The sequence below is a fragment of the Ochotona curzoniae genome, unplaced genomic scaffold (genome assembly GCF_017591425.1).
Source record: "Ochotona curzoniae isolate NIBS_2020 unplaced genomic scaffold, NIBS_Ocur_1.0 contig_2754, whole genome shotgun sequence".
Taxonomy (NCBI): Eukaryota; Metazoa; Chordata; class Mammalia; order Lagomorpha; family Ochotonidae; genus Ochotona; species Ochotona curzoniae.
The window spans coordinates 6,544,495-6,563,853 of NW_024465582.1; the positions used below are offsets into that span (position 1 = coordinate 6,544,495).

A 19,359-nucleotide genomic window follows, 5' to 3' on the forward strand; every position below is an offset into this window, starting at 1 on the left:
AGTCCAGAGGGCTGCTGGGTCAAGGTGTCCTCAATGCTCCTGTGAACTGACTACGGGCAGGGCCAGCCCTTTGCTGGTAGGGCCTTTAGATCCCTAACAGCTGCTCAGGGCTGTGTCAATTGAGTAGCAGCCCACTTGCTGCCCAGGCTGCCAGGGCACATGGACAGGCACAGCCAGAATCTACCTCTACTCAGCCCACATGTAAGAAACCTGGTTTCTTTGCTAACCTTAAGATTTCCCCTCCACCACTCCGTTGGGGAAGGGGACATACTTTCAAATGACCACTGCTCATTCTAAGACACTAGGACGGTGATATAGATATTAATGAAGATTTTTAATATTTTCAAGCGGATTGATTTCTGTATTTGGGAGAGTTACACAGGCATAAAGGGAGAAGACGAAGAAAGAGCTCTCCTGGTTGAACCCCCGGCTGGCCACAGTAGCCAAGGCCTTGCCTGGCTGAGCCAGGAGTTTCATTTAGGTCTCCCACGGGTATGGCAGAGACCCAAGTATCTGGAGCACCTTCTGTTGCCTTTCCCAGGCCACTAGCTGGATGGGAAAGGGAGCAGCTGGAATGTGAACTGGCATGGGCGGCTGGCATTGCAGGTAGTTTTATCTGCTATACCACAGCACCTGCCCCAGGAGTTTTAATTTTTAAGCAAGCATTATCTCTGCTCTATGAAAAAGAAAAGCTTTCACCGTCCATGTTAGTATTGTTATCTTTCTTTCCAGTAAGCCGTAGAAAGGATTAGGAAGAGGACTGTGATGATGCAGGAGGAAGTGACAAACGGTTGGAAGATCCTGATTTATCCTCCATCTCCATTCCCGCAAAAACAAAAGACAGAAAAAAAAAAAAAAAAACCTCAACCAAAACCAAAACCCCCGAGGGAAGATAAAGGAAAGAAACTGCTTTCAGGCCTGGGAGCTGTGTGTGGTCCCTCCACCCACCACGGGACACCAGCACCTGCTTCAGCAGCGTGTGGAGACCTTAGGCAAGCACGGTGACCTCTCAGGCGCCCGAGCCATTAAGATGGACCGCAGCACGTACGAAGCTCATGAAGGCCCACGATGGTCTTAGGGCGAGCCCATGATTTGTGGTTTCAGGGTTTTGTTTTGCTTTTAAAAATTTTTTTAAACTGAATGTCCTCGCATCTGAAGAATGATCTGAGTTCTTCAAGAGGGCCTAACAAACAGGACAAACCATGCTAACAGAAAGCTCAACAGAAAACTCTCAAACTGTTGCCAAGATTACATAGTCAGTGATCTAACCACCAACATGGAAACACTCCGTGTGAAAATAATCCCAGACAAGGAGGCAGCAGGATTCCTGGCCGGGGGAGTCAGGGAGGGCTTTCCTTCACAAAGCATCACAAAGCATCACAAAGCATTGTTGTGTGTTTATAACACAGTGCACTTGCTTTCGCTCTCTGTCTCCGGACTCCTCCCTTGGCCTAATCAGACATCAGGTGTTAGCTTGGTGGGATTTGTAGAGCAGGCCAGCTCCAGATATATCTCCTCTTCCATCTTCCCATTGGGTGGGAAGGAAGGGAGGTGTTCTATTTTTGACCTTATTCATTCCCTCGGGAGAATCATGTGAGGTGGAACAAAGTCAGAATCCCTCAGGCAAAGGGCTTTTCCTCTTTGCCATGTTACCTGCATGCGGGTTGCCCCTCCAGGTTGTCTCTGTGCAGTGGCTGCTGCCTTAACAGTGGCTCATGCTGCTTGAGATTAGGGGTGAGCGGCTTATAACCAGTATCGCTGGCTGGCTACCAGCTGATTATTTTCCTGCAGTCGCATCTACTCGGATCCACCTGCTATGACACCTGACACATGAGGCACATGACACAAACACTGCAAATACAGCCCACTGGCAGGATGCAAGGTGCAGAGCACAGCACAAAATGCTCCTGGCATACATGCTGCTGTTCACTTCCGGTCTAGTCCACGCTGACCACAGATGTGCAGGGTGGTCCCGCTGCCATGGGTGGAGACGCAAATGTGTCCATCGAACAATACTGCCATCCACGAAGTCACAACTTTCCTGGTCTAACAGATGGGCATCCTCAAGAGAAGCTGGCTTCCAACGAGGTGTTCTGGGCTGGGGTGAAGGTGTCAACCAGGGCTGCACAAGAGTGGCCTCCCCACAAGGGAGCTTCCAGAGCTTTCTTCTGCCCAGGATCACCTCAATTGCACTGAGGTCACCCCAATTTTGTTCCCCCAGGTCAAATTATTACACACAAATGACATATATTATATATAATACATATACATATATGTACATACAATATATACTTATATATTACATATTATATATAAATGGCATATATTATATATATTTTATATACACACACACACACTTACAGGTTTCCTTTCATTAGGAAATGACTTCTCAGCAAAGGTAAGAACAGTGCTTTTCATCGTAGTTGGTCTCACTGGCATCCATGTGACCAGTTGCCAACCCTACCCTTCAAGTCCAGGCCATTGCCAACTCCCAGACTCAGCACAGAGCAGAGCCCGCAAGGGGAGGCCTTCTGATCGCACGCACATGCGCAGCCAGCTTCCCTGTTGCATGCCCGCACACACCATGGGCACCTAGGTGTTAGAGCCCTCCTGTTAGAGGGAAACAGGCCCTGGCTCATGGCAGCAGGGGGTATGGCACTGACCTTGGGCGTATTGCACGAGGCCTGGGTTTGCACTTGTTCACTTCAAGCACTCACTCCTGCCAGCCCCTCTCAAGTTCCTGCTGCTGCTGCCTGCTGCGGAAGGATGCCAGGAGGCACTGGCAGCACTGCCCTGAGGGCTCCCAGCAAGAGGGAGGGCAGACGGGAACCTGCTCTGGAGACATGGGAGCCCTGGTGTCGCTCACAGGCTTGGGATAAATGTGGTGACAACTCCCTCTCCCCACCAGAACCAGCTGCCCAGAAGAAAGCAATCCCTCGGGCGGCAAACCCAGCAACTTCACCTGAAACTAAAAAGTCTTAGGAAGGGAAAAAATCTTTTTAAAAAGCCCCAGTTTATGAAGAGGTGCTGACAGGCAGGGCACCGCAGTGTGCAATGGGAACAGCCAAGGGGAGCTTCAGGAGCCCATATCTGGGGCTCTTTTTCCATCTACAGATTAGATTTGGGGAAAGTCCCTCTGGGTTGACATCTGCACAATGAACAGGAGGGAAGGGAAGGGACAGGAGGGGGAGGAGGAAGCTGGGAGCAGGCTAGGAGCAAATCACAGCCACCTGTTCTGGGTGTGGACGGGAGGACAAGCATGCTGCCAGACAACAATCTAAGAACCTCCAGCAGGGCCTGCAAGTGACCTTGAAGCCTGCTGAGGCTGTGCTGGGACCCACAACTCCCCCTCTTCACTATGACAACAGCAGGAGCGGAGGCTGAGGACACAGCCAGCGGGGGGGGGGGGGGGGGGGGGGGCGGCCCCCTGGCTGCGATCCTGTCCCAGCAGCCCTGCGTGCCCCTGGCACCATGAGCCCATGGCAGCTCTGCGACCTGGGACTGCACTCCAGGTGCCTCTTGGCGATGAAGCAAAGCGTGGCTCCCCGAATGGCCAGCACCGAGCACAGCACCCCGGGGCCAGCAGCGTTTCCGTGCTAGGTAGGGTCCCCTGAAAGGTCCTTCGACTTCACAGGAGTGACTCCATCGGATGAGAATATGTTTTCAAACTGTGAAGTGTGCTACAAACAGGAAGGAGGCGCCACACAAGGAGGAGGGCAATGTTTGTTTTGCTACCTCCTGGAATAAACTGCCCACCTCTGCTAAACTAAAGAGAAGCAAGAATGGGCCAAGCGTGGGTTTTCTAAACCCTTAATCTAAAGTACCTCTCTTACATCACAGATAAGACGATGGGTTCTCCCAGATAATGCATAGATAGAACACATCTAATTAGAGGTCCCCTTCACACAATGGACATGGTCCAGTTACAGAAACATACTGTCACCGCCTACATTTTCATTCAATGCCCAGTTTCCTAGCATCTCAGTATCTCATCGCTAAACAGTCACTCAGTACCTTATTTCTCAAGAAGAGATTAACTGGATGGAGATACAGGTAAATCTAATCGCTGGAGAGAGGTGGGTATTTTAAAACTTTATTCCTGGGGTTAGAATCTAAACACAGCAGTCGCCCACTTAAAAAACAGCATTTGAATGTCACTTACAGACTCATTAAGGAATAGGAAACATGAGATGGAAATGATAAAGCTCCTGGAAATTAGCTAGGCACATAAAACATGGATTAGGCCCCAATAATTACAGTGCAGGGAATGTGAATGGTAAGAGCAGGTAGCCACTGGGAGTGACAACCAGAACAAACATCCTCGAATGGAGAGAAATGAGAATGGTTTGTGGTGCGACTACACTGAGAGCTGCCCTCCCTGTGGTCTGGCGGCACAGACCTGCAGCAAGCGCATTCCATCAAGGCCTGGCCACCAGTCCCCACAAAGGAGCTCCCTACGTACAGGCCGGGAGACAGAGTCCCCGTCCCTTAACCCCATACCCCATCTGCCACTGCGGGGAGCTGGTGCAAGGCGCCCAGGCTACAGGAGGCCTACAGCACCCCGCAGTGGATGCAGCCTCTCCCCATCTCACTCCTAATTCCAACCCAGGGGTCTGTTTCGCATCCCTCCTTCTGGCTGCCAAGTCTTGCCAAGTCTGCCCCGGAGCTCATCTCCCACACAGCTTTCATCCATCAATTTCCTGAGTGATGAGTCACCGAATGCAGAAAACACTCTGGTTTTAACTAATGTCATCTCTTAGACCCCAGGCACCCAGCCCCTCCTGAAGCCTCAGACCTTCGCTTAGCCAATGGTTTTCAAACTACACGAATCAAGACAAGGAATATTTCCAGTAATCCTGCTCCTCTGAATGCTTGCTGTCCTAACTCTGTAGCTTTTTTCTATTCTGGATTGCAAAAAGATAACATTGTAACAACATGAATGGTGAAACAACCATGGGCGGGTGGCCTGGGAATCCAACCACCATCTATAATATTAAGTTCTTGGGAAAAATGCATTCTAATGACGGTTATGAATTCTAACCAGGCTGTAAGCTGCAGACAACACTGAAAACAATCAAACATGAGACCATGAAAGAAAGTGTGTGAGGCTAGTCCACTAGCTGCTGTTTACACAGCAAACATTTAATATTCACAAAGACCGAGCTAACCCAGAAGCCTCATCAAATTAATTCCAGATGGCAGCTCTCTGCTGTCACCAGGCACCTGGTCCCACCGCACCACCGTCGGCAGGCTGCGATGGCTATGCAAACGGACTGCCCCCGGAGTTAGACGTGTCCCGCTGCCAAGCATTCATAAACATTTGTGAAATTTCCATCTCTCCATTTCATTACGCCAAACGGGTGAGAGCTGACTATATTAGAATAAATAATTTTTATTATGGTGAGAGAACAACTGGATATTCATACTTTTTGCATTCAGGTATGAAATGAACTCTAGAAAACCTCCTGCAAATGGAAAATGCAGTGAGGTCGTTGCAGGTGTGTGTGCATTCGCAAGGTGTGCGTTCACGAAGGTGTGAACGCATTTGTAGGTGTGTGTGCACATGTACACACACACACAGCTCCAGCTACTGAAGCACTCCTTGCAGCTCCCTCCTGCTTGGTCATGTTTTGTGTTCTCAGAGGCAAGCAACTTAAAACATTTCCCCAAATCGATCAGCAAATCAACTTGTCTGACATAGAACTCTTCGCTCACCCAGCCCTTTCCAGGCATAGGGCACCATTGGCACCCATCCATCCCACTGCACCCAAGCCCATGTGATTCTAGCTTTTTCCTTTCAGCCCTCCTCCAGACCCTAACCCTGGTGGAGGCTACCACCTTCTCTCTGCTAGTTACCTGAATTGCTCTTAATCTCCTTCTTCTAATTCGCCAGTCACACTTAAACCCAACTGGTCTTTCAAATCCGCAAATCCAGGCATGCTGCACCCTACTGAGAACCCACAAAGCCCCTCCTGCTCCTGCTCCCCTTTCTCCTCCTGCTTACTGCTCTCAGGGCCCAGTCCTGATTCTCTTCCTCGTCTGGGCTCTGTTCAGCCAGCCACTTCCTACCTGTGTAGAAGGACATTATTGCCCTCAGTATGCACAGGATTACAACTGATGGGATAATATTTGTATGAGAACAACCGGATGGATAGCTTTTGTACAACTGATTGGACATCATTTGTATGAGAACAGTTGAGTGGACAGCATGTGAATGAGAACACTTGGTGGAATATACAAAACAAAAGGAGTTCCAAACAAAAGTATAGAAACTGTTGATGGGTTTTGTTGATAAGCTCAATACCTCCTCCCTTATCCCACATGGCCCTCGGTGTATAAATTCTGACGCCACTAATAAACTTCGGGTTTTGACCATCAGGCAGAGTCCATGTATGTTATTATCGGCTCCATGTACCAAGTCCATCGCTGCAGGACAGCGACATGCTTGCTATGCTCTGGTTCCTGTGCCTTGCTCCACTTAGGCTAAGCATTTCCCTTCCTCGTTCAGGAACTCTGGCTTTGAAGAAGGGACATGCCACTCTCTAATTAGGGGTCTGCTGAAACAGAAAACTCCCTTGGCCCTAAAAGATCCCTAAGCTAACAGCACTCTGCTCTCCCGCAGCCCAGATCCTAGGACTTGGGAAATGCCTGCTGGCCTGGCAAGAACTGCATGCGTCCTTGTGCCATGGTCACCTTCCATGGCAAGCACTGTGTCTGGGATGGAATCTGCACTCTTGGTGGCAAGTACTGTGAAACGTTTCATGGGTCTAATGGACATTTGTTGAATCAAGAAATTCATGAATAGACTCTAGCCCTGTGTGTTTCGATGCCAGAACAATGGAATGGACACACCAGGGAAGTGAATCACAACTTCTAGCTTGCCATCAATGTATCAGCAACCACACAGTTTCTCCAGATTAGAGAAAGATCAGCAGCTGAGGATAGCTATAACAGCCTCCACAAAACCACGTCAAATAATAGCCTGTCATTAACAAAAATTAAACATAGTTTATTTCAAAGCACACAGCTTGTAAGTCCCAGTAAGTCAGTGAAACCAGAAATCACTTCTGAGAAAATACAATCTTAAATGTCCATTGTCCAAAATGGGAAAGAAGCAAACCAGAGGGCTGACCTGCTCACACTAGCCATAAGCCTCAAGCATTTCCAGGGTGTGGCACATGCATACTTCAGCTTGCCCCTAACCCAGCTGGTTCTTGCCCCAGACATCTCCATAATGTGCATGTGTTGCATATTCATTCACTCATGCATATTCATGTTTCACATATTCATGTATTCAGCAAGCAAGAAAAGGCAGCTGGTGGAGAATACCTGATGACAGAACAGGCAGAGCAGCACGTACCGATGTTCCAGCGTCTTTTACTCCACCCTTTCAAGGCGCTCTATTCGCCTGCTTGGTCTACATCTCTGAAAGCAGCTCCAGCAGCCCTCCAGTCCATTGGCCACTGGGCAAGCCAAAGCCCAAGACGTGTGGTTCTCGTTTCAAAGCCCCAGAACCAGCAGGTGCAGAGATGCGAGTCGAACCCAGGGCCCTGGCCATCAGCAGTTGGTGTTGTGTGTGTCACACTGTGACTGGCTGGCACCACGGCCACAGAGGAGCAAGGCACAGTCCATGGGAACTCAGTCCCTCTGGAGGAGCAGGCCCTGTCCCCTTCCCTCCCTCCCTCCTCTTGAGGCCCTTTTCTCCACGGAGGACTATAAATGGCCAATGGGGCACGGAGAAGGCAGGGTCAGCCTAACAGGAAAGGGAAGACTATTTCCCCTTCTGTTTCTCCTGAATAGCCCTACGCCTGCATTTCACTACAAGGCTGTCAAAACTAGATATTCTCCTACAAGGCGCTATGCGTCGGCCACTACACCTGCCCTCACCCGTCCTACACTTCACAGCAGTTCCTCCGCCTTTTTCAGTTATTTATATGTATTTCCAAGAGAGATCCAGAGAGACGGAGGTCTTCTGCTCACTGGTTAACTTTCCAAATGTCCACAAGGCAAGGAGCTCCGCAGGCATGTCCGGGGCTCCCCAGAGTGGCTGGAGAGGATGAAGATCTGCAGTGCAGAACTCACAGCCTCAAGGAAGGGAACCCCAACTGTGTGCTGGGGACAGGGACACAGCCTCAAGGAAGGGAACCCCAACTGTGTGCTGGGGACAGGGACACAGCCTCAAGGAAGGGAACCCCAACTGTGTGCTGGGGACAGGGACACAGCAGAGGGCTGCGTCACTGCTGCAGAAACTGCAACAACTTTCTGCACTCAAGCCTTGAAAAATCAAACACACACAACCAGGGTTTCTAGCATCAAGTCAATGGGATGACCAGGTACCTATGCAGATTTCAGCGGCAACACGTTCACAGAATATTCATCATAGCAACGAGACAAAAACAACCTGAACATCTAACCACAGAGGGCTGATTAAATAAACGACACTAAATTCACATGACGCTGTGCTAAGAGCATTAATCAGCTCATATTTAATGAATATTTAAAATCCAGGGAAATTGCCCATCACGTAGAAGTCAAAGTAGATTATTATTTTCTTCTTTTAAAAGTTTGTTTATTCAAGAAGCAGAAAGAGACAAGGAGACACAGAGAGACAGAGAACATGCCCACCCATTGGTTTAGTCCCTAAACGTCTAGAACTGACAATGCCCATGTGGCTGGTGGGGCCCAACTGCTCCTTCAGCCAGCACTGTCACTTCTGCAGGCTCCACTGGTGAGCCACTGGAATCGAGACTGACTGAGCCACAAACAAACCCAGAACTCTGACGCGAAACCCGGGCAGTGTAACCACCAGGCCAAGGCCCACCCTTATTTTTTCTTGATACTTTTCCTTCTTATCACAATGCAATAAACTACATTTATAACTAAGACAAATAAATGAAGTCTTTAAGAAAGACTCAAACTCCCCCAAAATTCCCCAGCAGTTAATGAAGTTAATTTTTAAGATTTTAATAAAGTATGGATAACACAAATTATTATTAGGACTTATTTATTTGACGGGTAGCATTACAGAGAGAGGGGGGTGGGAGCGCGACGGACAGAGAGCTCACGTATACGGATTCAATTCCTACATGGTTGCAACAGGCAGAGCTGGCTTATTCTGGGTCTCCCATGTTGCAGGAGGGACCCCAGCACTTGGACCATCTTTTGCTGCTTTCCCAGGTACATCAGTAAGAAACTGGATCAGAAGTGAAGCAGTCAGGACTTGGATTAGCATATATACGGGGCTGCTGGCAATGCAGGCTGAAGCTTAACCTACTAGACCACAACTAATACCAGCCCAGACAAAATAAATTTAACAATTTTAACTGTACTGTTCAGTGACACAAAGTAATGTACATTATTGTACAAGCATCCACCACTATCCATGTCTAGAATTTCATCATCATTCCAAATAGAAACAACACTCGACGAACAACGATGCTCTACCCCTCTCTGCCCAGCCCCTGGTAACTACTGGTCCACTCTCCATCGCCACAGCTTGGACTCATGTAGGTACATCACATAAACGGAGTCATTAAAAAGTTGTCTTTTGTTTCTGGCTTATTCCACTTAGCCTTTCGTGGTCGAGGCTCAGCTGTGATGTAGCATACATCCTAATTTCATTTCTTTAGAGTGATGAGCAGTAGTCTGTTGTATGCATGAATCCCATGTTTTATGACTTTCTTAAACAAAACTAATTTTTAACCAGGCCTGAACATCAGAACCATTAGCAGTTCACGTAACTTAACATGTACTGGAAGAACTGAAAACCACAAATAGCGTGGATTCACGGCAAAAGCTCTTCTATGTAGAAAGTCGAACTCCCTATCTGCCTAAAAGCCAAGAAAACACTCAACTTTAAGTTATATCTTGCGGCAGGAAATAACTGACACCACACTGTAACTCGAAGGGGTGGTCAGGTGTTTGGCACAGCAGTTGAGATGACGCCTGGGAAACCTGCAGCCAGGACACGGTGCCTGGCTCGACTCCCGAGCCCCCTTCTGCGACGCTAGGTGACGGTGAGCATCTGGGTCCCAGACCCATGTCAGTCTGTCTATCTGTCGCTCTTTCTCAATTTTAATTTTTCCAAACACCTATGAGTGGTCCCAAACTCAGTTCAAGGACCACCTGAACTGAGTCAGGTGCAATTATAAAGGCTGGTAGACAGGGACAGAGGCTGCCTTCGGCAAAGGCTGGGAAGACAGCGAGCGTTCCCTCCCCAACAGGTATGAGGGACACCTGTGAGGGCGTGCCTTGGCCATGTGTCCAAGCTTGGGCGCTGTTCTCTGGAGACCTGTAGAGGTTGTTACAAGCAAATCCTACCTTGCTTTTTGAAAAGGAAAGAGAAACAGGCTTCCCAGCCCCCGCAGTCTGGGGCACACCAGAGCAGTCACCTTAGGAAGACAAAAAGGGTTCTGCAGTGTGACAAGGGATGCTAGAGTAGCTCCCCTGGCCCCGGAACCACGCCCAAGCTCTTTCCTGTCCACTGGCCTGGTAAACACATGGCCAGTGACCCAGCTCCCACACCAGAGACTCTGCCCACGTTAGGAAACAGCCCAACAGGTGTGAGCCCAGGGTGGTGTAACACTGCGGCGTGGGAGAATCAAGGTGTGAGGCACGCCCTGCCGCACAGCAGATTCCAGAATAGAAGCCTGCTTGTGTGACGCAAGCCTGAATCCCAGAAAAGCAGGTCTCTGGAAGACCAGGAGGGGTCGGGTGGCAATGTTAAGTCTGAGGCTGAGACTTCCTCATCAGGCTGCAGCTTTGACCTTGACTAGAGCCATGCAGGGGTCAAGGCCACCGCTTCCATGATTAAGTGTCTTCTCATGGTGGACATCTGTCTCTGTCACAACGTTAGGCTGAGCCAATCATGTGGGTCTTGTGTCCAGCCATGGCGAACTCTCTGCCAAAATCGAAAGTACTCAAGTACCAAAATTTTTGTTTTTTCTTCTGATCTGCTGTTTTGGCTTTTCTATAACTACTATTCCTCTCTATTAAAATGCATGACCATGTGGCAAACAGCTGTCTGGGGCACACAAACTTCTTATTTTAAAAATGGTCTGTATGTGTGTGTTGGCACAGTGGCATATCAGCTAATCCTCGGCCTGCAGCACTGGCACCCCATAAAGGCACCGGTTCATGTCCTGGCTACTCCATTTCCAATCCAGCTCCCTGACTGTGGCTGGGAAGACAGCAGAGGATGGCCCAAGTCCTTGGGCTCCCTGCACTCACATGGGAGATCCGGAGCATACTCCCGGCTCCTGGCTTCGGATCGGCTCAGCTGCAGCCACTGTGGTCATTTGGAGAGTGAACCGGCAGATGGATGATCTCTTTTCCTCCTTCTCTCTGTAGAACTCTCCCATTCAAATAAAAATCAAATCAATCTTGAAAAAAAAAATAGTCCAGGAAACACAAAACAGCCCAATGGCAAATTAGAAAATGACAGTTAAGAATTCAAGTTCTTTTGCCAACGTATTGGTGTATCTCCAAGAAGCAGAGCAGGGGTTGTCAAAGGCACACTGCCGTGGGCTCACCACAGCTGAAGCCAAGAGCCTGGGGTCCCAGCTCTCCCAGCACAGCGCTCAGCCAAGGCCTACGGAAGCTGCAAGCTTCGACACTCAAATCCTCCCTGGTGCCTCTGAGATTCACTATCTCCACTTGTCGGCCTCAGAAGGTTCTGATCGTCCGGTGACTGCCGTCCTTGCTGTGGGCTCAGCGTGCTCCCCTATAGAAGCCTAACTCACCGGAGACATTCCGTTCTCCAGCCACTTCAGTGCACTTGGATGTCCTTAGTCACTCGACACGTCTGACCCGCGGACTGGTGCTCGCTCCTGGGACTTCCTCACAACCTCACATCACAAGGCCACACCGCCAGTGGTATCTCAGCACGTGGCATAGACTGACACAGAAGGTGTGTGGGTAGGGCCTCCCCTGCTGCAGGATCAGACACAGATACACACACACACACACACACACACACACACACACCCCTGGGAACAGTAATGCCAGCTCACACTGGCGTGAAGACTGCCGACTCTTGCTGAACCTAAACAACCTTTCACCACCATGACCTCTAAACTAAAAACAGGATTTTCACTTCCCAGAGGCATCGCGTCCCAGTCACCAAAACCCTTGCCAAACTGACCCTGTGGCAATACCATGAGAAAGCGAAAGAGGCAGCCCGTGAGCGGGCACCGCGGTGCTGCAGTCCCTCAGAGGACCCAGGCCATCCTGGAGGGGTGGCTTAAAAGCAACAGCTGCTCCCAATCTGGCTTTGTGCTAAAGTATGGCAGGGAGGTGGCAGGTGACAGCTCAGGCACATTGGTCCATGCACGACACCCGCACGGGAGATGCAGATTGCATTCTGGGCTCCTGGCTATTGCAAGCATTTGGGAATTGAGTTCATGGATGGAAGAATCTCTCTCTCTCTCTCTGCCTTTCGGATAAAATGGGGCAGGTGTGGGGGGAAGGTAAAATTTTATACGTACACACAAACAAATCTTGCTAGTTACCACAACTGTCTCAAAGTCAAAGGTACTCTTCCAAGTTGAAGTAAAGCCAGTTTGTCCCTGCGACATTGTGTCATTTGTTCACCCCAGGTAGCAGCTGCTTAGAGAATTCTATTCTGAGAAACAAATACTTCCTTTGCTCTGACAAAAAAAAAAAAAAAAGAAGTGTCAAGACATTCGCTGTCCAGGACAGACTTTACAAGCATTTGGTTTATGAAGAGGCAACTGTACAGTGTACTCCAAAAGTCTGGAAAAAAGGAAGCCAGGGCCCGGCGTGATGGCGCAGTGGTTAAGGTCCTCGCCTTGCACACCCAGCATCCCATATGGGCACCGGTTCTAATCCCGGCAGACCCGCTTCCCTTCCAGCTCCCTGCCTGCGGCCTGGGAAAGCAGTGGAGGATGGCCCAAAGCTTTGGGACCCTGCACCCACATGGGAGACCCGGAAGAGGCTCCTGGCTTCGGATTGGCATAGCACCGGCCGTTGTGCTCACTTGGGGAGTGAATCATCGGATGGAAGATCTTCCTCTCTGTCTCTCTTCTCTGTATATCTGCCTTTCTAATAAAAATAAAATAAATCTTTTAAAAAAAAAGGAAGCCAAAGATAAGATTATGTAGATGCATTTTTTTGAAATCCATACATGGGTTTTACACAGTCTGCATTTTTCCACAAATGTTTTGCAGATCTCTCTTGGAGGAGAAACAGTGGGTTGTGACATACAAGCCTTCCAGCAGGTGAGGGCAAGTGGCCTGCGTTGCCTTTGTCACTGTAAGCACCAGGAGTGGTAGTTGGGAGCCTGGGCTAGCCAATCAACAAGCCTAGATTGACACAGAGCCTGCTGGTTTACCTACCTCCTCGCCACTTGGACGACAAAGAGCACTGCCAAGAGGCTGGGGCTACTGTGTCCGGCTGAGAACTACATCCAGACACGTGCTTCAGGCCCACCTGTGCGGCCACCCCTCCCACCGCCTGCTGCAACTGCTGAGCCCTCAGCACTCCTTACACTCACGCGGGGCAGCCCAAGGAGATGTTGCGCTGTGTGGCTCTGATTGCAAAGGTGTTGCGTGTGTGTTCTTAATGAGGATCGAAGCAATTCGAGGGCAAGAGCTGAGTCAAACAGGGCAATGCTTCCCTCTGCTCCTCCCAAGGATGCCTCACCACACTGCCCCTGGGATCTCTCCAGCCATCAACAAGCCAGCAGAGGGAAACAAGTACCACAGAGCACACCACTCCTCCCGGGGGAGGCCTCCAGGGTGAGCGCTCCTTTTTTGCTAGATTCTAATGAGGGTGAGTTTCCGGGGTGCAGAGAAGACTCAAAGCGGAAAGTAGGAAAGTATAAGCTCAAAGTAGAACGACTCTGTTATATTTGTGTTCCTATTACCGACTTTGTTAGGAAGGTACCTTGCCCAAGAAAACTGGCGGCCGGAAGTGGTTAGCAAAAAATGATCAAAGCAGACGTGTGACCTAAAAATTTTTCACATTCCTTTTCACCTGAGAGGCAGAGAGACAGAGATGTCCCATTTGTTGATTGAGTCCCAACTGCCTGCAACAGTTGGACCAGGTCAAGTTCAGGATTGGTAACTGGTCCACATCTCCCAGATGGGTGGTTGGAACCCACATACTTAAGCCATGACCACAGTATCCCAAGGTGCACCTCAGCAGGATGTTGGCACTCAAAACCAACAGGTCAGCATGGGAGGTGGGTGTCCCAAGCAGCCAGAGCAACACACACAGGTAATTATTTTTAAAACCCATCTTGCAGCTATGGGTTCCAAGAAGCCCACATGCCTGGTAGTTCTGCAAGATCAGGACTGGGGGTGGGGGGAGAGAGAGTGTATGGGGGGGTACTTGGCATGATGGGTCAATTGGCTAATCATCCCCTTACAAGCACTGGGATTCTATATGGGCACCAATTACTGTCCCTGCTGTTCCACTTCCCATCCAGTTCCCCTCCTGTGGCCTGGGAAAGCAGTGGAAGACAGCCCAAAGCCTTGGGACCCTGCACCCATGTGGGAGACCTAGAAGAGGCTCGTGACTACTGGCTTTGGATCAGCCCAGCTTCTGCCAATGTGGTCATTTGGGGTGGAGTCAGTGGATGGAAGATCTTTCTCTCTGTAAATCTGCCTTTCCAATAAAAATAAAAATAAATCATTACCAAAAATCAGGACTAGGATAAGTCAGTTCCTACTGGAATGGCACATGATGGCCCAGCATACTGGCAAGCACTCACAAGTCCCCTCAAAATGCTGCACTGATGGTTTATGAACTATTAAGGTAGGAAAAAGTGATGCCAGTCAGGCTTCCAACAACAATCATGTCCATACTTAATAAAGAATAAAAGCTGTTGTTGTAACACAACCAGCATCCCACATGGGCATCGGTTCAAGTCCTGGCTGCTCCACTTCCAGTCCGGCCCCCTGCTGATGTACCTGGGAACCCAGTGGAGGATGGCCCAAGTCCTTGGGCCCCTGCTACTGACAGGGGACACCTGGAAGAAGCTGTTGGCTCCTGGTCTTGGTCTGTACCAGCTCTGGCCTTTGTGGCCACTTGAGGAGCGAGCCAGAGAATGGAAGCAATCAATCTCTGTTTCAGCAGCTCTGCCTTTCAAAGAAATAAGTAACCCTTTACAATTTTTTCAATTAAATAAAAGTTTGAAAAAGAAGAAACATCAATGATTTACATTTAAAAAGAATAATTTTCAGGGGCCGGTACTGTGGTATGCTGGGCTAACGTGCCTGCAACACCACTGTCCTAGGTGGGGAAGACTTTGAATCTTAAATGCTCCATTTCCAACCCAGCTCCCTGCTAACGCACCTGGGAAAGCAGGGTCAGGCAGTCCAAGCACTCGGGCCCTGGCCACCTACGTGGGGGACCAGGACGGGGCTCCAGGCTCCTGGCGTCAGCCTGGCCCAGCTCTGGCTAGTGCAGGCTTTTGGGAAAGGGAAACATGCATGTGTTCCCTTTCTCTTCCTCTCTCTGCGTAAAACTCTTTTTCAAATAATTTTTTTTAAAAAAAATCCCTCTTACAAAGGTATAACCTTCAGCTGTCAAAAGTACTCAGTTGTGTGGGTAGCTCAGACCCAGATAATTCTGCAGAAAAGCTGTGTGTTCTCTGGTGCGTTTTCACAGGAAATAATAGGATCAGACAGATTCAAAAGCACAAGATACATCATGTGTTTCCTATAGGCACATACCAGGGTCTAACAAGCTTATTAGAGGACTGATTCTCCAACCAGACCCTCTTCTCACTCCAATATAACCTACCTCGTCGTCTCAAACCTGAAAAGACATGGAAACCAAAGTACAACTAGAAGGGGAGGCGCTGGGGTGAAGCCACTTGCTTGAGACACTGGCACGCCACAGCGCAGTTTGGAGGATCCAGTCCCACTGCTTCCGGTCCAGCTCCCTGCTCCCGTGCATCCGGAAGGCAGCCAGTGATGGCTCAAGTCAAAGTCCTGGCTCCTGGCACCCACCTGAGCCAGCTCTGGCTGTTGTGAGCACTTGGGGAGTGAACCAGCATTTGGAAGACTCTTTCCTCTCTCTCTCTCCTTTTCTGTCATTCTGCCTTTCAAAGAAATAAATGAAAACCTGAAAACTAAAAAAAGGGCTATGTGCTATGAGCAATATCACATAATACATGTTAAAATGGCCTGGAAGGAATTTGCTCTGCTACTGGAAGGATGTAGTCATTGCCTCGGTGGATGAAGGACATGCATGCTGGAAGGAACTATTACGCCCAAGTGGTGTTTAAGCTGGCCACCAAACCACCTCACTAATAAGCCAACAAGCAGTGAACCAGCCTCGGGATTACACACTGTGGCTCCCAACCTGCTTACCTAAGCAACCCAGGACGGGGAACCACCAGACACAGCAGTGTCAACTAGACGAAGGAGGCCACAGCGTCCTTGACTGAACATGGACTGCAGAGAGGCGTGACCCATTTTCTGTACATGAACGGCCAACTGAAATGGGCACCAGAGCACGCCGGAGAGAAGGCCCGAGGCAGTCAGAGAAAGCACTTCTTCTGTTTGGACACAAAAGATGTCGATGGAAACTTCATGTTAAAAGGCAAACCAAAAACTTCAGTGTTTAAACAATAGGCTAACAAGGCAGAAGGAACCATCGTGCGCTCTCTGATCAAATGGAGGGCTACGGTTTCTAATCACACTTGAATAATTTTAAGGAATCTGGGAAAAATGTTTCCCTGTTTTGTAGCACATTTCCTAGATGCACACACACCGCATACATGTGCTGACATGGACACTTATTTAAAAACACATGCTAACGAATTGTCATATATTCCTTTCTGAAGTAGAAAAGCATCCTTTGGAAGCTTATTCCATTAATACAGAATAGACTGGAGTATGCAGGCAGTGGGGAGGAGGGGCAGCCTCCCCTACATTTACTGGGAAATTCTGCTTTCACGTTTCTATATTTAAGCACTTGGAAAGTGGGACATCAGGGGCACTTTGATCGCTGGTAGCAAGCTCTGCCCGGGGAGCTCTCGTGCCCAGCTCAGCGAGCCCGGGCGAAGGACCTGAAGGAATGTTCTCTCAGTGCCAGGCAGCAGGGCCAGCCTCTTCTAAGGCAACATCTCTGCATCTCCACTTGGTAAACATGGACACTTACTCAGCTTGTTTCCTGGGATTTTTTTTTCTTACATTTTGTGATATTACTAATCCCTGGTTCCCTAACACTGTGGAAACCTAACTAGAGGTTTACAACATTAGGAATGGGGAGGTTTAGAGACTTTATAACATTCCTAATGAAATGTTTTAACTCTCCTGTTAGAGAGAAACACCTCCTCACTCAGATCAGCAGCTCGGGTCTTCGAATTGCCACACTGAACATCGAACACCCACAGTTAGCCTTCCTGCCTTTGTTCTTGGGTAGGTTCGTAAGGGGTAAGGGTCGGGTGGACAGGCTGGCACCGGGCACAAAGCATTTCTTGTCTGTCAGAGTCTTAAGTAGCTAACAGTTTCATCATTTCTCCCACATTTTGGAAATTTTGGCTCTTAAGGAAATCAGGGCCTTTCTTCCAAAGTTAGCTTGAAACAGGAGCAACCGTCAAGTCGGCCTTGGGCTATCAAGCAGCCACACGTGCAGACACTTGCAGTGCAGACACTTGCAGCACGTTGTTGAAAACCGACCTCAGAGCCTTTCCTGAGCAGTCAGTATGGCAGCCAGGACAAAGCTGAAGAGAGTTGCAGATAATTTAGGTATCAGCTGTTTCTTATCTTATTTTTTTCTCCCCTGCATCAGGAGCTCTATTTGCTAAAATAAGACCTGCTGTTAGTTTTGTTATCTACTACAGCTCTTACTTGAAACTTGTTGGTCCCAGCATCCCTCCTCCCGAGGCAGGCCTACATCTCCCCCATCTTCAAAATGCAAAACATGATAGCAAATAGCAAATTTGAACCCAGGCTGAGAACCAGAAAAACAGAGCTTCTGTCTACATGTCTGAGAGCTCCTGGCAGATGTCAGCACACAAGCCCGGCTGGAGGAAGCTGGCAGTGGAACGGGTGAAGGCCCAAGCTGCCAGGGCTCTCCCTTGGCTCTGCCATCTTATTACCGGGGTGACCCTGGGCAAATGCTGCACGCTCCACAGACCCCCTACTTCTCTCCTTTCATGCAGCCCACGCTGGGCACCTACTCCACGCTTAGTGAATGGAGGCCAAGTCCACGTGCAAGAATGCAGGTAAATTCCACACATACAGTTAGCAGATAGCGTTCTGAGAACCTGCAGGGTTCTGCAGCTGATTTTAGTTGTCACAGTAGCAGGTGCATTTCCATTGCTTTCTCCTGCGCCTGTCCTTCACATTCTAAAAGCTAGTGGCTCTACTACATACACTTTCCCCTCCCTGTGCAAAGTTTAACTCCATCCCGCCCTCTCCAATGACTACCACCGCCAAGATTGCTCTAAAATGTGGCAGTTAAGAGTCGCAAGCTTTCTTGGAGTGAATTCTTGGTATCTGGGCTTTCTGACCGAGAAATCTACCCAACAGACATCATTCTAGGAGCAGCAGGAGGCTGTGGGTAGACCAAAACTTCCTACCACCCAAACAACACCCCCCTCCAAACACACACACACTAACAGCTCCAGGAACATCCGTGTGCAATCCCTTTACACGGTGTGACATGTGCAGCCCACTGGCTTTGCAGGGGGAATCCTGCTTACAGCTACATTTCCATTTAAAAAGTTCTTTTCCCCGGACACACAACCTGTGACGGTTCTAGCAAAATAAACCTCTCCTAGGGCATATTCAAAGAGATTTTATTACCCCTTTGGTCTCAATAAGCCAGAGACTTGAAAGCTGTAGCTTTTTTAATTTGGCGCTCCTAAATCATCGCCAAAGCATGTGAAGCCGACGCTGCTGTCTGCCGACGCACGCTCGGGTCTCCTCTCCACCTTAAGGGCTGGACATTTCTGACCCCTGAGTCATCACTCACTCCCAGGGGGCGGAATGCACCTGCCCACACGGTGGCCTGGACCCGCATGTGTCCATCGCCCTACAACTCCATAAAACTCATGCAAAAGGGCATTTGACGCCAAGTGCCTGGACGCGTAGTGGGCAGAACAGATGAACCGATCTGCAAAAGTAGATCTATCTGCCTTAGGGTTTCAGGAAATACGTAGCTTCCCATCCCCAAATCCTCTCCCGGGCCTTACAAACGCAGATGCATCCCGCTGGGGGGTGGGGCCTTACCCCCTCCTCAAGCCAGGTCCCCAGAGGCAAAAGCGCAGGGTACCAGTCCTCCCCAGCCAGCGCCACCACCGTCGCCTGAAAGCCTGCAGGGCTGGATTGGCAATGACGCCACACGGAGAACACGCGAAAGAGGCAACAAGGACAAGAA

General features: G+C 49.4%; 1 protein-coding gene across 1 annotated transcript in view; it reads right to left on the minus strand.

Moving 5' to 3' along the window:
- The window catches only part of ANKH (ANKH inorganic pyrophosphate transport regulator), a 110,221-nt gene that overhangs the window by 89,776 nt on the left and 1,086 nt on the right, over nucleotides 1-19,359 (minus strand). The gene's annotated exons all lie outside the window — the stretch shown is intronic.